Source organism: Erpetoichthys calabaricus, chromosome 15, assembly GCF_900747795.2.
Source record: "Erpetoichthys calabaricus chromosome 15, fErpCal1.3, whole genome shotgun sequence".
Lineage (NCBI taxonomy): Eukaryota > Metazoa > Chordata > Cladistia > Polypteriformes > Polypteridae > Erpetoichthys > Erpetoichthys calabaricus.
In genome coordinates, this window is record NC_041408.2 from 30,176,020 (window position 1) to 30,194,645 (window position 18,626).

Genomic DNA, 18,626 nt, shown 5'->3' on the forward strand with positions numbered 1-18,626 from the left:
ACATATGGGCACAGTGTCAGTGACGACAACAGTCGAGGCACGTTTCAAACAAAACGGCTTATCAACATCATTCATTAAATGAGCTGCTCCATTTGTTCATACTATTATAAACTATATTTAGGATTTCAGTGCTTGAAGTGCATTTCCCAATTAATAAGATATATACATGTACTGTATGGCAAAACAGCTGAATACGAATATGCAAACCTTACATTTGTGTTATTTGTTTGTTTTTTGGGGGCAAACTAATGTTTATGAGCATAACCCCTAAAATGTGAAGAATGTAGTAAAAGCACTCATGTCATGGACATTTTTTGGTAAAATCTTATCACAGCATAACTAAGGCAAGTTGAGGGCCAGAAAACTATGATGACAGACCAGAGCTGCTATTATCCAGCCAAGACCATTTGGAGTAAATCCTTTCTACACCTACTCATCATTTTATGAACAATAATCACTACATATGGTTTGGCTAATTAGTGTGCATGTTAGTATATAATAGTTTAGAGGTATATATATTATGAACATATTTATATGTGAAATAAGATATCCATCAGATTTTAACTGAATAATTTACTTTTGCTTGACACTGCTATCAATTAACTATGCTATCGTGGGCTGCATCAGGAGTGGGCAGGAGGAGGAGTATAGGGACCTAATCAATGACTTTGTTAAATGGTGCGACTCAAACCACCTTTCACTGTCCTGCTCCACTGACAGACTGAGAAGATCGTTCCTTCCTCAAACTATGTGACTCTTCAATTCGACCCTGGGGGGTAAACGTTAACATTATACAAAGGTTTTGTCTGTTTTTACCTGCATTTTTATTACTCTTTAATATTGTTTTCTGTATCGGTATGCTGCTGGAGCATGTGAATTTCCCCTTGGGATTAGTAAAGTGTCTGTCTGTCTGTCTGGACTTAAATTTAGCATCAGAAAATGCATAAGATAATTATTGATAATTATGGATAGAGAATGTTTTATCTGTGCACCTTTACATAATAACCACCTATTTCCCCCCTCTTGAACTTACACAGTTTTTAATGTTTGTAAAACATATGGGATTAAATCATTTAGAGATTTTTATATCTAAAAGTAGACTAAAACTAACAATATTTAAGTGACTAAATTGTGACTAAAACTAAAATGCAATTTAGTCAGAAGACTAAGGCTAAAACTAAATAAAAAAAAAAAAATTGTCAAAATTAACACTGCTACTGACTTCATAGGAAGAGTCACCAGAGACATGAATGTTGCTGCCGAGGTAAGTAAACCTCTCGACGCAGTCATACACACTGTGGATGGCTGTGCCCATGAGGTAATTAAAGGCCTGGATCTTGGTTATTATTCAGGACACTTGCAAGCCCAGACACTGCTCACTCAGTCTCTTGAGAGCCCAGATTAGTGCCCCCATTGACTCTGCAAAGATCACAGCATCGTCGGCAAAGTCAAATCAATGAGACTTTCTTCACCAGCTGGACCCCACAACCCTGCCCAACACTCAGTCCATGCAAGCTTTGAACAGAGTAGGAGCAAGAACACACCTCTGACGAACTCCATAGTCAGCTGGTCAGAAGGTTCATAAATTCTCTTACCTTGGCATCACCCAGCTCATCTATATGAAGATGCAAATTCAAATAAGAGATTTGAAATTTGAAAATTTACCAATAAAGGCTACGTTATATTTCAGCAGATGATAAATGGTATGTAGCAGGGAGTGTGAAACTTGAGCAAGATATTCAGGAGATGTGAAATTACCAAGATTGATAACATTACAGTTTAAAAGGCTAGAAAAAATATTTATGAGCCTGCCACCTTGCTGTCCTTGGCAGAGTAAGACCAGGTGGATCGGAGGTGGATTCAGATTGTTCTATCACGGTGTGGATGGGAGGAGAAATGGGGTAAGGGTTATTCTAAAGGAACAGCATGCCAAAAGTGTTGTGGAGGTGAAAAGAGTGTCAGACAGAGTGATGACTATGAACCTGGAAACCAAAGGTGTGATGATGAATGTTGTTAATGCATATGCCCACATGTTGGGTGTGTGATGGATGAGAATGAAGATTTCTGGAGTGAGTTGGATGAAGTGATGAACAGTGTACACAATGGACAGAGAGTGGTGATTGGAGCGGATTTCAGTGGGCATGTTGGTGAAGGGAACAGAGGAGATCATGGAGAGAAATGAAGAAGGTCAGAAGATAATGGATCTTGTGAAAAGGATGAACATGGCTGTGGTGAATACGCATTTTACGAAGAGGGAGGAACGTAGAGTGACGTACAAGAGTGGAGGAAGATGCATAAAGGTAGATTATATCCTATGCAGGAAGGACAATCTGAAGGAGATTGATGACTGCAAAGTAGTGGCAGGGGAAAGTGCAGTTAGGCAGCATAGGATAGTGGTCTGTAGGATGACGTTGGAGACTGAGAAGAGAGGAGAGTGAGGGCAGAGCCAGGGATCAAATGGTGGAAGTTGAAAAAGAAAGTCTGCAAGGTTGACTTCAGGGAGGAGGTAAGACAGGCACTGGGTGGTAGTGAAGAGTTACCAGACAGCTGGGAAACTACAGCAGAAGTAGTAAGGGTGACAGCAAGATGGGTTATTGACGTGATATCTGGACAGAGGAAGGTGAAAAGGAAACCTGTTGGTGTAAAGGGGAAGTATGGGAGAGAATACAGAGGAAGAGGTTGGCAACGAAGATGTGGGATAGTCAGAGAGATTCAGAAATTAGACAAGAGTACAAGGAGATGATGTGTAAGGTGAATAGAGAGGTGGCAAAGGCTAAAGAAAAGGTATATGATGAGTTGTATGAGAGGTGGTGTGTTGAGCAGATGGAAAGAGTGCTTTGAGAGGCCGTTGAATGAACAGTGAGAGACGGAGAACGTTGGATGATGTGACAATAGTGAATCAGGAAGCGAAACGGATTAGCAAGGAGGAAGTAAGGTCAGCTAAGATGAATGGAAAGGCCATTGGTCCAGATGAAATACCTCTGGAAACATGGAGGTGTTTAGGAGATATAGCAGTGGAGTTTTTAACCAGATTGTTTATTGTAAACTTGGAAAGTGAGAGCATACCTGAGGAGTGGAGAAGAAGTGTACTGATTATGATTTTTAAGAATAAGGGGGATATGCAGTGCTGTAGTAACTACAGCAGGATAAACTTGATGAGCCACAGCATGAAGTTATGGGAAAGAGTAGTGGAAGCTATGTTAAGAAGTGAGGTGATTATTAGTGAGCAGCAGTATGGTTTCATGTCAGAAAAGAGCACCACAGATGTTTGCTCTGAGTGTTTTGATGGAGAAGTATAAAGGCCGTAAGGACCTGGAGAAAGCATACGGCAGGGTGCCTCGAGAGGAGTTTTGGTATTGTATGAGGAAGTCGGGAGTGGCAGAGAAGAAGAGTTGTACAAGATATGTATGAGGGAAGTGTGACAGTGGTGAGTTCTGCGATAGGAGTAACAGATGCATTCACTCGTGAACAAGACCCCAAGATACTTAGACTCTCCTACTAGAGGCAGTATCTCACCTTTTTCCTACTGAGGACCATGGTCTTACATTTGGAAGTGCTGATCCTCGTCCCTGTTGCTTCACAGTCCTTTGCAAACTGCACCAGTGCATGCTAGAGTTCACAGCTTGATGAAGCCAACAGGACAACGTCATCTGCAAAAAGCATTGATGCGATTCTAAGGCCACCGAAATGGACCCCCCAACCTCCACAGCTGCGCCTTGATATCCTGTCTTTGAAAATCATAAACAGGATTGGAGACAAAGCACAGCCCTGGTGGAGTCCCACACCCACTGGAAATGGTGCTGATGTTTTTCCTAGTATTCGAACACAGCTCTCACTGTGATTATACATAGAACGAATAGCCCTTATTAGGGGGCCACAGAGCTCCATACTCTCCCAGCACCCCCCCAGAATTCCTTGAGGAACACAGTCATTCACCTTCTCTAAGTTCACAAAACACATGTAGACTGGTTGTACTCCCATGCACATTTTTAAAAGTATTTATATGATTTAAAACCTTTGTCTACAACAATATCAACTAAATATAACACAGAAAAATGTGGTGCTTGGGAGATTTCCCTCCAAAAATCTGTATTTTACAGTACATAACTAAGACATTTTGTGATGTAAAAAATCTGGCATCAGTTTTCTTTTGTGCCTCTAATTTGTCAGCTATCATTGTACCAAGATTTTAGATGTCTTCTCCTATAGCATTACAGAATTATACTGTTTGGCACAAGGAGTCCTTCAGTTTGGAAACATAGTGTCCCTTTATGGAAACATTTACTTTCTTACTCTTAACCAGTCTCTTAAGATACTTATTACAATAGCATTTTTTTAAATAAAAATAAATATACAAATAAACACACACACTACAGATGACTTTGAAGTAACAAGTAAACAATTTATAATTATAGTATGTACATATAATTATGTTCTCATCCAAACCTTTACTTTTTATAATTATTTTTCATGACATTCCCTGAAGCAATTTCCATTTACCGCTAGACATAACGAAACATTACATTTTGCACATACTGTTTTTCTCTACGTTACTTTAGTAACACTTTTTTTGTACCGTCATGTGTTTTTACTTGAATTAAATAAGTACTGCATTAGGTTACTTGATTTCCAGAACAGATGTCATTTTAAATTGTTAAGTTCTTCCTGTCTGTGATGTTTTTATGGTATTTTGTTCAAAAATGTAATGGTCAGCTTATCTGCGAATGAGGTTATCCACAAGTATATACTATAATACAAATCTCAAATTTACATAATGTAAATTACAAATTACAGATAAAACTAAAGATTAAGGTAAAGACAGTAAAATGTGAAAATTTAATTTTTATTAACAGAAATGGATCCTAACAACGTATAGTATATTATGTAATATTTTTGTTCATATGTGGCTAATATGCAATAGAGGAAAGGAAAACAAAACTTTAGTCAGCAGCATCTCTGGAGTAAGTAAACCTCTTGGTTATCCATGGTCACGCTGTTTTCATAGAATCTTCTGTGAGTGTGCAGACTTTATTTTCTTTATACTGTACAAATCTCAAATTAGAATTAACTAGACTGACATTATCTATAGTCAATTAATTGTAACAAGTCAATTATATTAACTATGTGTTTTTAGGGGTTATAATAATGAACACTAGTTTGCCTTCAAAATAACAAATGAGTGACACAAATTTAGCATTTGTATATTTGTATTTAGCAGTGAACTGTGATGTTTAGCCATTCTCGGTGATTATGCACTTCTCTTAAAACCGTATCTGTCATATTAATAATGAGATTTGCTTTGTGCTTTAAAAGCATTAGAAGAGAACACTAAATTAATTTTATTTTGGTATTTATAAATGGAGCCGCTCATTTCATTGTCAGTGTAGACAAGCCAAATAGCCACTTTGGTTGAAACCTGCCTTGATTTTTACTTGCTACAATTGTTGTCAGCATTGCCAACATGTACTTTTCTTCCACATTCTGAGTCCTAGGGTTTTTTTTCTCCACAACCCTGAACTTGAGTTAGTAAATGAATGGAGTCTTTGATGGATGTCTGTAGACATGCTCATTTCAATCACAGAATGAATGTGAAGCCTCTGTTCCTTTATCGGGACCCTTACCTGAAAAGGGGTCTCTCTTTAAACTCCTTTCCCAAGGTTTCTTCCATTTTTTTTTCCTACAAGGGTTTTTTGGGAGTTTTTCCTTGTCTTAGAGCAGGGGTGTCAAACTCATTTTGGTTCAGGGGCCACATACAACCTTAATTAGATGTCAAGTGGGCTGAATCAGTACAATCATAACATAATTACCTATAAATAATAATAAGTCCATGTTTTTTTCCCTTTGTTTTCATGCAAAGAAGTACAAGTACATTAGAAAATCTTCATATTTAATGAAATATCCTTTTACAAAACATATCAACATATCAAAACATATGAACAACCTCAGATTTCTTAAGACAAGTGTTTGCACAAATACAAACAAAACTTTAAGTCAAAGGTATTTGGAACTGAAAAATATAGTATTGTACTTTAAAATTTATGGCATTGCATGAACAATAGGATTCCGCCAAACCCAACTCTTTTGTAGTGAAGCTATTGACTTGCATTAAATTGAACATTTTTTTTAACTATTTCTACAGCAAGAATTCATTTTCACAGAACTGTATTCTTTAAGTGCAATCGGTGTCTGAAGCAACATTTTAAAGGTAGTCACATCTAGACTACTTTGTTTTTGCTCCTGAAACTTGGCATCGTTTGGTCTGCACAAGTGCATCAATATCAGGTGTCATGTCCTGACTAGCAGCCAATCTCAGAATGTCATCTAAGTGCTTGTGTGTGAGCCTTGAGCGCAATTTTGTTTTATTGATGTTCATTACTGAGAACTTGTTCACAAAGGTAGGTTGTCCCAAACATGCACAAAATTTTTAATTTGGGGTACCCTGGCAAGAGATATTGATAAAATGTGTCCAAGCCCACTGAGGCAAACTTGTCCTTCAAATCTGCATCACATTGCAAATCAATTATCTCTAGTTGGATGTCGACAGGCACATCAGAAGCTTTGACTGTGAAAGGTGAGCAAAAAACTGCAAATTCTGTCTTGAGTTCACCAAAGATCTGAAACCGTTTCTCAAACTCGCACAGCAATCCTGCAATCTTGTCTTTATACTGTTTCATGTCAGCATTAATGCCTGTTGCACATATCTCTCTTAGGCAAAGGAAATGTGCAGGGTCACCACTTGACAGCTGTCTCCCATAAAGTCAGCTTCAACTTGAATGCACATATGCTGTCATAAAACTGTGTGACAACTTTTTTGCAGCCTTGCAACATTTTGTTCAGAATATTCAAATGCTCTGTAATATCCTCCAGAAATGCAAGGTCCTGCAGCCATTCCTGACATTGTAATTCCATCACTGGATTTCCTTTTTTCTCCATGAATTGTCCGATTTCATTGCGTAGATCAAAGAAACGCCTCAGCACAGCACCTCTGCTTAACCATCTTACTTCAGTGTGGTGTGGCAGGGTATTAGTAACATGATTGTCACTGAGAAGGCAGTCAAACTGACAATGATTCAGGCCTCTGGCTCGGATGAAATTAACAGTTCGGACAACCACCTCCATGACGTGATCCATTGTAACGACTTGCAACACAATGCCTCCTGGTGCAAAATTCAGTGAAATGTCCAGAAACCATCTCCTTCATTAGTGGCTTGTACTTTCTCTCTGAATTTTGTCACAACACCTGCTTTTCTTCTGATCATTGATGGCACGCCATCTGTAGCGTGTCCCGCGCGCCAACCACAGAGCCGAAAATGTCCTCAGCTGTTATGGTGTCACTCATAGGCACCAACTCAAGGAACTCCTCAGTGACGGTCAATGTCTCATCAACTCCACGAATAAATATGGCCAGTTGAGCAACATCTAATTTCAGTGCTCTCATCAATTGCAACAGAAATACAAGAAATGACTTGACCTTGTGATTCAACTGCCTGTCTAAATCAGCCAATAGTTCCGATATCCTCTCTGCCATAGTATTTCTCGTCGGACTGATGTTGGCAAATGCATGTCGCTTCTCAGGACACACGAGTTCTGCAGCCTTCATCATGCATCTTTTAACAAACTCACCATCGGAATATGGCTTTGATGCTAATGCTATTTCGTTAGCAATTACGTAGGTGGCTTTTACTGCTGCTTCACTGACCTTTCGGCTTCGGGTGAAAATTGACTGCTGTTTCCTCAGACCACCAGCAATTCATTTATCTTCTCTCTCCTCAGTCATCCTTGCAAGATGTCGTATTTTCCACCATGATGAGTCTCATAGTGGCGCCGAATATTATATTCCTTGAGCACCGACACTTGTTTATTACACAGCAAGCACACAGGTTTCCCATTTATCTCTGTGAATAAATAGGAAGCGGTCCATTTCTCTTGGAAAACCCTACACACCCTACGGTATCCACTTTTCTCCTTTTTGACAAAGACATTTTGGCTAATGAGGGTGTCAAGGTGAGTAGAAAATAAGGTAGCCTTCACCATAATTAGCAGAGGGCACATTGCTACCATCTGCTGTTCAGACTGAGTGGCAGAGTTGCTGCTTCTTTTACTCTAATTAAAACAGTGCACCCCCTCCCCTTTGACTAACACAGTGTGCCTCTCTCCTCTGACTAACACCCTAGCGGACGATTTAGGAATTGCATTTTGTTCCGAATTTCGAGTTCGTGTCTTTTATGAATTTTTTTACTTTCAAAATTCATCCAACGGGCCGGATTGAACCCCCTAGCGGGCCGGACGTTTGACACCCATGTCTTAGAGAGTCAAGTCTGGGGGGCTGTCAACGCCCATTGTGGCACTTGTGTGATTTTGGGCTATATAAAAATAAACTGTATGGTATTGTATTGTATTGTATTGTAGGAGACTGTATTGAAAGCAATTACCCTTGCCATTATTTCATCTTCTCTTAGAAATATGTGACACTGCTAGCTAAACAATTACAACTTGCATGTGACTTGCCATATCACTGCGCTCCTAAAGAGCACACAGATCTATTTTTGAACTAATTCCATAATGAGATAAAAGAGGCAATAAAAAAAAACTATCTCTGTGTGACTGTTTTTATAATAAGCACAATTCCCACAATTATGCACTAAAATTTTCCTACCTGGAACCCAATGCACAACTAGACATGACATCTCCCATTTTTCTTTTTGATATGTGCTAATATAGTGCTCCTCACCATTGTGAGCCATTTTTATATGTAGTTTTTACTCATGTTTTTCTCGTGTATTATTGTGTATTAACATAGTTATTTGTCTGCTTGCAATCACGCATGAGTTCACTACAATCATTCACTTGGTACTATCAATATTGTTAAAAAAGTACCTTTTTTTTTTTTAGGTATTTTTATACCTACATGGTACCGGTATTGGTTATTGTGACATTCCTTGTATATACAGTTTAAAACACAAATACTGAAGCGTTGATCTTTGGGGAAAATGGGTTAGCTTCTTGCAGGATACCCGTTTTGGGAGGAGGACTGGGTATGGGGAAATAGGGTGGGAATACTCTGGCCTTTTGTTCTTGTCCCCTGGAGGCTCGGTAATGATTCTAATACTATTTCGCCTACAGGAAACTTGTTACAACTGCAGTGAGATCTGACCCAAGAACCTCAGTAAACCAGTCCAATCAGTCAGTAGTAGCGATGGGCTGTGTTTGCAAAGTGCAAGGACTTAATCAGTGTGAGCTTATAACCCACACTTAACTTTGTTAATGGGGAACAATTACAAGCTCCAGTTCTCATCAAAAATGGATTTCAGTGGTTAACCCATGCCTCTCGGTGTCAGGTAGACCTATGTTGATCCATTCATTATACCATGTGTGCAGCCCCGGACATCTAACAGCATTACAGATTTGTTATTGCTCAATCTCAAGTGTCACTCATGTGCTATAGCCTTTCTAAATTTTTTTCTCTTCTATGAATTGCTATGACTACAACACCCAATCTCCATGCCCTGCCCCTTGCCCACCACAATGACTTTCTCCTTGAAAACAAATGATTAGACCATGAGTGTTGCAAAACAGGTTACATTTATATAATATCGGGCAAATCCCTAGGTGTGGAATCTGAGGATAGCAAGGATTTACTGCATCAAGAAGCACATTACAGATATCTCTAACTCATATTTTGATTCTGTGATTAAAGAGAATACAGTGGATTCAGAAAGTATTCTGGTTCTTTCACTTTCGCGGCAGGCGGTGACACTTTGTGTTGGATTTAATATTAAATGGATAATTTTGCCATTTTTGCTCATTAGTTTGTATTCAATAACCCATAATGATAAAGTGAAAACACATTTCAGAAAGGCTTGCAAATTGTGAAAATATCTCTAAAATCCTGTTTTTGCTTTGTAATTCTAGGGAATCAAGTGTTGGTTGATGTGGGGGAAAAATTAATTTAAATATTTTTCACACAAGGCCTGGATATAGCAAGAAGTGAATGGGGCCAAATACTTTCTGAATCCTTTGTATTTACTTGTAGCCTTAATATTATGTGATAGACAAAAAGCCCGTTTCGACAACGTAAGATGAAAGGGGCACGAGTTTTTGTCAGTAGTGTATGAAGAACAAATGAAAAGTAAGAAATAAATAAGAAAGTGATGTAAGTAATTATAATTAACTAAGAGGTTTGGAATATGTATGACTTTATCACGGCAAAAAATACTGTACACTTAAAAAATACATGCTATCTATGACAGCGTTTTTTGTTTGTATACTGGAGGCCTGTCAGTATACAACTAAAGTTGTAAAATCTCTCTGTAGACTACATTTTTTGTGAAGACACTCTCACTGTTTGGTAGTAATTTCCCTTGATGTGGCCCATCTTTAACTTGCATCTTCACATCATTTGCCCGCTGAAAGTACTTAATAATAATATGTTCTTACATATTATTTCGAATGTGAGGGTTGGCTGTGATCGGGGCTAATATCCTACGACTGGGCGGAAGGATTTGGGATTTCAGAATAATAATCCTGAAATGCGTAGGCTAAATCCGCCGCCTGCCGCGATGAAGCAAATTTTCTCTTTAGAGGCATTTGTATAAATTGGAAGTGAGACGAACTTTGAAATGTTTAAGTCATGAATGTACCTGTTGAAGACAGTTGTATAATGCATAGGCTAAATCCGCCACCTGCCGTGATGTTGGGGTTGGATTTCGGTCTTGTAAGGTTTTTCGGGCAGCAGCGCAGAAGGCGACTGCACATTCGGCTTCGGACTGACGTCAGTGAGTGTGCAGAAGGCGACTGCGCATTCGGCTTCGGACGGACGTGAGTGAGGAGGCAGGCAAATTATGTATTAAGATGTTCATATTTTCATTCTTTTTAAGTTATTTTATACTTTTTGATGTAATCTGTGGTGGTAATACTGTAGTAATTTCCTGTAAGCCTTTCCTTTTTGGTCCTCTTCCTTGCCAGTTTACATAATCAGTGGTATATTGTTAATTCATTACACATTACTAGTAGCAGTTTATTTTACATTGGTTGGCTACATGTCATTGAGTGCCCTCCTATTAAGATAATTAACTGCATATGCCCATCATGTGAGTAAGGCAATGTGTCCCATGCCATGTACCTAATGAACTAGATTGATTAAGGTTTGCTTTGGGAGAAACATGCTTACGAGGGGCAAAATCAGTTTGAAGAAGTCAAACTTGCAATTACAACTACCTACAATTTTCATGCCTGACTTGAGCTTCCACTCTTTTACACATTTTTTTGTCCCCTTGATCCGTTCTGTTCAAACTTTTTTTTTTTTTTTTTTTTTTGCAGTACAGCACATGATCATACACAGCCTATTTTGCTCTCTTCAAATCTCATACATACAAAAAAACTAACCATTTCAATGTGTATACATATTTCTTTGTGTTCTTTGAGTTGTGCTGGCCTTTTCTGTTGTTTAGATATGCAAGTGAAAGAGACATCAGTGTGGCATGTGTTATTTTAAAACCAGTAATGTTTCAGTATAATAGTCAACAAAGACAAAAAAGAAAACTGTCATAGGTTTGTAAAAGCCATCAAGAATTACATGGTTGCCTTTTTTAGAATGTGGTTAAATGTTAAATTTGTTTTTGAAAGCATGGAGTTTTTAGCAGTGATTTCATGTGTGAAACTAGAAAGTATACTGGATTATATTTACAAAAGTTTGTATGTTAGAGTCTGTCTGTCTGTCTGTCTGTCTGGAGATAGAGAGAGACGCACAGAAATGGCAGCAGTAGGGTGTATTATCATCTAGTACTTTTATATGGGCGAGTGGGTCTGCCTCCACACCTGGCATCAAGACCAATATTTGTTTAGATAGGCCCATAGAGGCAACAGAATTTTGTTTTCTTTTTGCTTATTTTATGTTTTATTTTCGCTCTACCTTTGCTCAACCCTATCTCCAGCACATTGAAGTTCAATAAAAGTTATTTTTCATTCTTTGCTGTCCTTGGTTTTATTCTGGAGTTTAACTATGCTACACAATTGATCCAAACTTTTTTTTTGTAATGTGTACTATTTGTTCTCATATAAATTATACCATCATACTCATATTTACTTTGCATAAGTAAATTATTCATGCTCCAAGGTTGAGGTTGTTAGGTACATTGTACGGTATTTTTAAGTTAAACTTGTTGTAATTTGCTTTTTAGTAAATTCAGTAGTGTTTATCATTAATAGTGTTTTCAGAGCTTTTTGCACAGTATGTTTTAAAATGAATTTGTAATGCCAAAAACAAGTCTAATTTTATATTAAATAACATAATGGCACATTGGTTAATGTTCCTGCAATACCACTTCAAAATCCTAAGTTTAAATCCTTGCTTGATCGCACTTTGTGTGTATATGCAAGTTTCTTTTTCCTTTCCATGTAGCTTTTGCTGTGGCATATTCCAAAGATCTGTGTGTTACATTAACTGGTCCCAGTCAGTTTGCCCCTGTGTAAGTTAATTTTGGTGTTTGTCTGAGTATGCTGTGTTGGAATAGTGCTCTGTTTAGGGATAGTTCTTTCTTATGTCTATTGCTATTAGAAGACTGGCTCCCCACAACCATGAACTGAATAATTCGGTTAGAAAATGGATGGATGGATAAATTAAGACTTGTATAAGTTGTCAAGGTAAACTTTTTGATGAATAATATTTTTACTGATTATGATTATTGGTCTCAGTTTTTTTTATTTTGAAAAAGATAAAACATAGTGTTTCTATTTATTTATTGATTCAATTGATATGTAATGATGCATTTAAATTTCTGTAATATCAAATATTGATTAAGAAAGCAGTATTCTTTTTAGAGACGTATAATTAAATTTATATTTTTCTCCATACAAGCACATTTTAAATAAATTTAAATTCTGATTAATTTTCCCCGGATTGCAAAACAAGGTAGATTTCAGATGAAAGTTCAACACATATATTGTGAATAATAGTACTTTTTATTCATATGTATTGGCAGATAAAACTTTACGGTTCTTTTAAGTAATTATGAGATTATGACAAAAATTAAGTAAACATCATAGTGTTTATTGAATTTAAACATCCAGCTGCATTTTAGAAGTTGTGTTCACTTTTGAAAAAACTCAGTGGTACAACAGTCTTTCTACTTCCAATTATGTATCCAGTTTCAGTGTTACTTTTTGCCCAGGCTTCATCCTTTTGCTATGGCATATATGCCTCATGGAACCTATGCCTGTACTTGCAATACATAAAAAGATGTACTGTATACTTAGAATTATTTTATGTGTCCTATATGTTTGGTATTTCATTATATAGTGTTTCATATGCAGCAGAAATAACAGAAATTAAATGTTAGATTCACAAAGAAATTAAATATCCATAATTATTAATCACTAAATAAACACTAAGGGCTGTCAATGCAAGTTGCTTCTTTATTTCTCTTTAAATTTCTTCTGATGCACCATTCAAGAGAACTTTTTTCAGATGACTGCTAGGGGGCAGCATGTGGCTATTACAGCCTCTTTGGGTTTCTCTAACTTTCCTTCTAGTGAGGTATTTAGCAATTCTGAAGATACAATAACAGAATATTGATAGTCATATCCTTGTAATAAATTAAAAATGCTTTATTGTGCTTTTTCATTTTACATATTGTCACAACCTTGGACCTTAATCTCATTCTCTGATTGACAGTGGCAGCCAGGGAGAAGAGCACATTTATTGTTTGTACTAGTCAAATCTGTTAAACCTACTTCTTTGGAGGGTATTTGCATATTCTTAAGTATTTCTTCAGAGAGGTCCTAAATCCTTCTTAAGTGTTTGATGCATTTTGAAATTCATTCATAAGGTATCTACATGCACTATTAGTTCTGTATAATATGACTGCATAATCTGACTGATAAGGAGGGTTTTGAACAAGGTATTCTGTAGGGATGACATGTTATATTTCTGACTGATTCAACTGGGCTCAAATGTCAACAGAAATGTCAAGTGCTTTAGAAGAGAATATTTGAATTGTATACTTTTTAATCACGTCTTATTGATAGAGAATTGAAACATGTCTAGTGGGCATGCTTATAACAAGACCTTCGGTATACTACACCTTGGTAGGTGCAAACCAAGATAGCAAATAAATTCTGTTGTAGAAGGATCTATTTGCTACTATGACAGTCAACAACTTACAGCTATTATAAGCTTTTTAATTTAAAAAACTGTCACTAAACTGCTTAAATCATTAGTGGTACCCCTAATGTTCTTATGGTTTCTTGTTATGGCTATGCATTAACCCCGATACCTAAATATTAATGTTTTGAAATTGATTTTAAAGTCTTGCTGTTATTATTTGATAAAAATCTAAATCGGCGCATAAAGATATATTAAAGATCTATTTATACTATACAAAAACTAAATGGAGTGCTCCTATCATTAATAACTGGATGAGTTAATATTATGAATAATTCCTTTAAGAATTTGAGACAAGTTGCCTAATATTTATTTGCCTAACTTTTGAAAAGCATTTTCAAAATGCAGAGCAACAGCAGGGGCTTCCAAAGTTTTTAAGCCCTACTTTAAATAACAGTTCTGTAATATAATTACTATGTAGTTTAGAAGCTCTAGTGGTTTTCTTTTTTATATGTATTTCTTTTTCTCTCACAACTCAAGAAGACAGGTTTAGATCCTTGTCTGATCACAGTCTATATGTAGTCTAAATATTAATTAATTCAAAGAAGCATATACAGTAGTTAAATATTTCCATCTAGGGCTAGAACTTGTTAGATGAGGTAATAGGCTCTGAGAACTCCAGGTGATATTGTCAGTGAAATCTGTTTCAGGAAAAAAGCACTATTTTATCTGTGCAGTAATTAATTTTTCCCAGATTAAGAAAGCTTCTGAACTTATTGAATCAGCTGATATGAGACTGCTTTCAATAAATTCAGTTGTTCTTTTAACATTCTTGTGACTTTGAACATTTTTTGCATAGTAATGTGATAATGGTACTGATTTGTCTTTTTAGGTTAAAACTATTTTCTCATTTTGAGATTTTTCCATTATTTTTTCAGTATACTTGCCACCTATGCATTTCTAGAGAAAATTTGCATTTTCCTTTTATTGTGGCTAACTGGATGATATAATGAAAAGTCTTAGTGTTTGCCAAACCCCTTAGTTGAAGTTACATATCACCAAGGAAATAACATATACACATGCCTTTGTACAGTGTAACATGATTTGACCTGTGTACAACCAAATGTATGTGTTTAGCGTAATAAATACATAGAAGCCTACTGTCTGCATAGACCCACGTTTAATCAAACAGCTCATATGTAGTAGTGTAGTGCCCACAAGAGAAAGGATGCAAGTATATGTGTCAGAAATGAAGATTTGTCAGTTTAAGATTTTCACCATTTTACGATTGTCAGTTTCCTCAATATAATCATCCCCTCCGCAGTTCTAGAGAGTAGGACTTTAGTACAATTATGATATGAAAGAAGAGCCTTATGTGTTAAAACCTAAACTTCCACTAAAAGCAGAATGTTGTCATTTTTGATCATATTTTATATGTACCTCATAAAGAAATCATTTATTCATTCATTCATTTTCACTCTGCTGTTCATGTTGAAGGTTGCGGTGGCCACTTGCTGAGTAGAACAGACCAGGCTATCCTCTCCTTGGAAAATTTACCCAATCCTATTAGTTATTTCCCATGTGCTTGACTAGTCAAGAAATGTACAGTAATTTCTCTGGTATGTCCTAGACACACACCAAAGTCTTCTTTCAGTTGTACTATCCATATGTCCAAACCACTACAACTAGCTCATTTCGCTTAAGAGAAGTTGTGGTTCTACATTAAGGTCCACTCAGTTGCTCATCTGCTTAACCTATCCCAGAGAAATTAACCAATAGGCCCTGTCCAGGATCCTGATTTTGGCCTTTTGTACTTGCAATCTCATTTTAATTGTATGTATTTTATTTTCATTGTATGTTTAAAAGTAGCTTAATTAGAATTGTCCGCTATGTTTGGAAGTCTTTATTAGAAACTGGATGTAAAGATGTTGATTGTGTTATGATGTGATGATAATTTGATGTTCCTTTGTTTATCTCTGTTAAATAAAACATCTCTCTTTATAGTCCAATAGAAGCATAACATTTCTGTCTTATTTGCTAGGGGATTTTATATCCAAAGTTCTGCTTCTAAGAGAATTAAAGATTTTCATTACAACCAGACCATCAATAAGATTAATATTATTCCTTAGCTTGATTGAATATATGTTTTTATTTTCATCATAGATCCCTTCTGTGTTTTTTTTTTAATTATTAAATTGGTGTACAATTTTTTTCCCTTAATCTTAAGTATACAGTTTTGTTTTCCTCTTATAAATGACTGTGATAACTTAAAACTACTAAATATAATGATTTAAAATTGTTCACTCTTTTCAAAAAGACAGTGGCCAGTGCAGTGAAAGTTTTTTAAAATGGTAATGTTGAGGTGACTGATTAATTTGATTAATTAATTCATCGATGACTTAAGTTGTTAGAATATAGTGAGTTTAGATGGATATATCTGAGGAGCATGTTGTAACAACCACACTCACTTGGAAGGCGGCAAGTTATACACTCCGGCCGTGCTGGAGTGAAGTCTGGACTCTGCTACATCAAACTGTACTTACTCCCTCATTCCTTACCTGCCTTTCACTCAAGCCCCCAAGTCAACAGTAAAAACAAATAAGTTGGGCACAGATAAAAAATTCTGTATGTGTATATAAAAAAAATGTATTGGAAAAAGAATAAAATATAACATATAGAATCTCTGTATTTCCTGAACCCAATACAAAAATACATACAGAAAAAAAAGTCACGGTCCCGATCTCCCTTAACTCAAAAACATGTCTAATATACAAAAATGACAAACATTAATATACAAATAGAGGTCCACTGAAAGCATGGAAACTGTAGGAATGAGAAATTGATGAAACATGACCAAGTTCCTAATAATAAAAATAATAAAAAAACTCGATTCCAAACAGTGCTGTTTCAAATTATGAATCGACACATTCTCACCAATGACTCTGGTTTAGCAGTTCAACAGCCCTGGAAAATGGATAATGAAAAAGTCTGCCTTACTACCATGTGTAACCAGATAAGCGGTGACAATCTATAGAAGCCTTTGATCGAAAAAATAGCAGAGCTTGATGTGCTAGATCACAGTCGTCTTATGTTTCATTTTTTCTTTCTCCATCACCCTCTTTTGATAATTCATGGTCTTAGTTTATAATGTACCCAACCCTGGAACTAAAGAGGAAATCCAGCCTTCTGAAGGGCCAAGTGGAGTGCTTGGTGATGTACTTGCTGAAGCTGCAAGGAATCTCTTTTTCAGGTATATATACAATTGATATGCAAAAAAAGGTCAGGCACACAACAGCTGCAAACAATAAAAAAACAAACATGACTGACAAAGTTAATGTAGCCCCACTACAATTTTACTCTATGAAATAATTTGCTTTGGATCAAGTTACTCTAAGACAAGTCAATGCTGTTGACATATGTACATAGCAAATATATGTCTTCATTGTCTTCATAAGTCTTCACTGAGTAATACTGTATAATTCATTGGGAACAAAATGATATAACAAGATTACATTGTTCTCTGATTTATAGTAGTGTAGTAAATGAATGAAAAAAAATCAAATGTGCATTTAGTAACATTGTTAAATTGGTTTTACGAATTACTCTTTAAAGTTCCTAATGATTTTGTAAATAATACATTTTACTTGAATGTAGCAGCTTTTTTAACAATTATAGACAGACGTAGTTTATTTTTCATAGAATAAGGAACAAATAACATTTTTAGATAATAGTTGCCATTTTTACTATTTCAGTAAAAATTTGTCAGTTTACAGTATATATATTATTAAAGACAAAAAAGAAAAAACAAAGAATCTTTGTTGCACACTTATTACATCACCATTTAGATGAGCCTGAATGTCACTACTGGGAAGACTAGTGCAAAATTGTGATGAATTTGTGCTAGTAATTAAAATTATTTAGGTATCAGCTGCTTTGAGAGAAAAGTATATGTGTAATTGAATGGAGAGACTCATGAATTGTTTTTGAAAAGAGATCATAAGTGAAAATTGGAGTCTAGCATTGTGAGAGAAGGAGGTATTTTCTTCAGTTTTAATGAGGGATATGGCATGTCCCTGTTTAACCAAGTTAACTACATCACTCTGAAGAAATCTTCATTCAAGTAGTTTCAGATCAGTTTGATCTCCATTTGAAAAGGAGCCTTTTAATTACGTAATGTTTCATCTTTCTGTAAAGTGATCTCATGTGTCTAGATTTGTTTTAACATATTTGTCTGTGCAGACCATTAATGTAGAACACTTTTTAATGTAGCAGTGTTATATTTTTATAATCTTGATTTATTGAAAAATAAATTGAAATATTTACAGCAATATTTGAGGAATATCTCAATAGATTGTACTACTTTTTTTGTTTATGGTTCATTAAGGAATACATATATTGACTCAAATACCTTAACTCCTAACTTCAAGTTCTCATGTAGAAATCCAAAAGAACTCGGAAGCTCAGACTCTGAATGATAATAATTATATAGTATGAGTGTTTGTTTATATTGTGCTTTCTATTTTGT

General features: G+C 36.0%; 1 protein-coding gene across 1 annotated transcript in view; it reads left to right on the forward strand.

Moving 5' to 3' along the window:
* Window positions 1–18,626, forward strand: part of ehbp1 (EH domain binding protein 1) — a 508,893-nt gene that overhangs the window by 256,372 nt on the left and 233,895 nt on the right.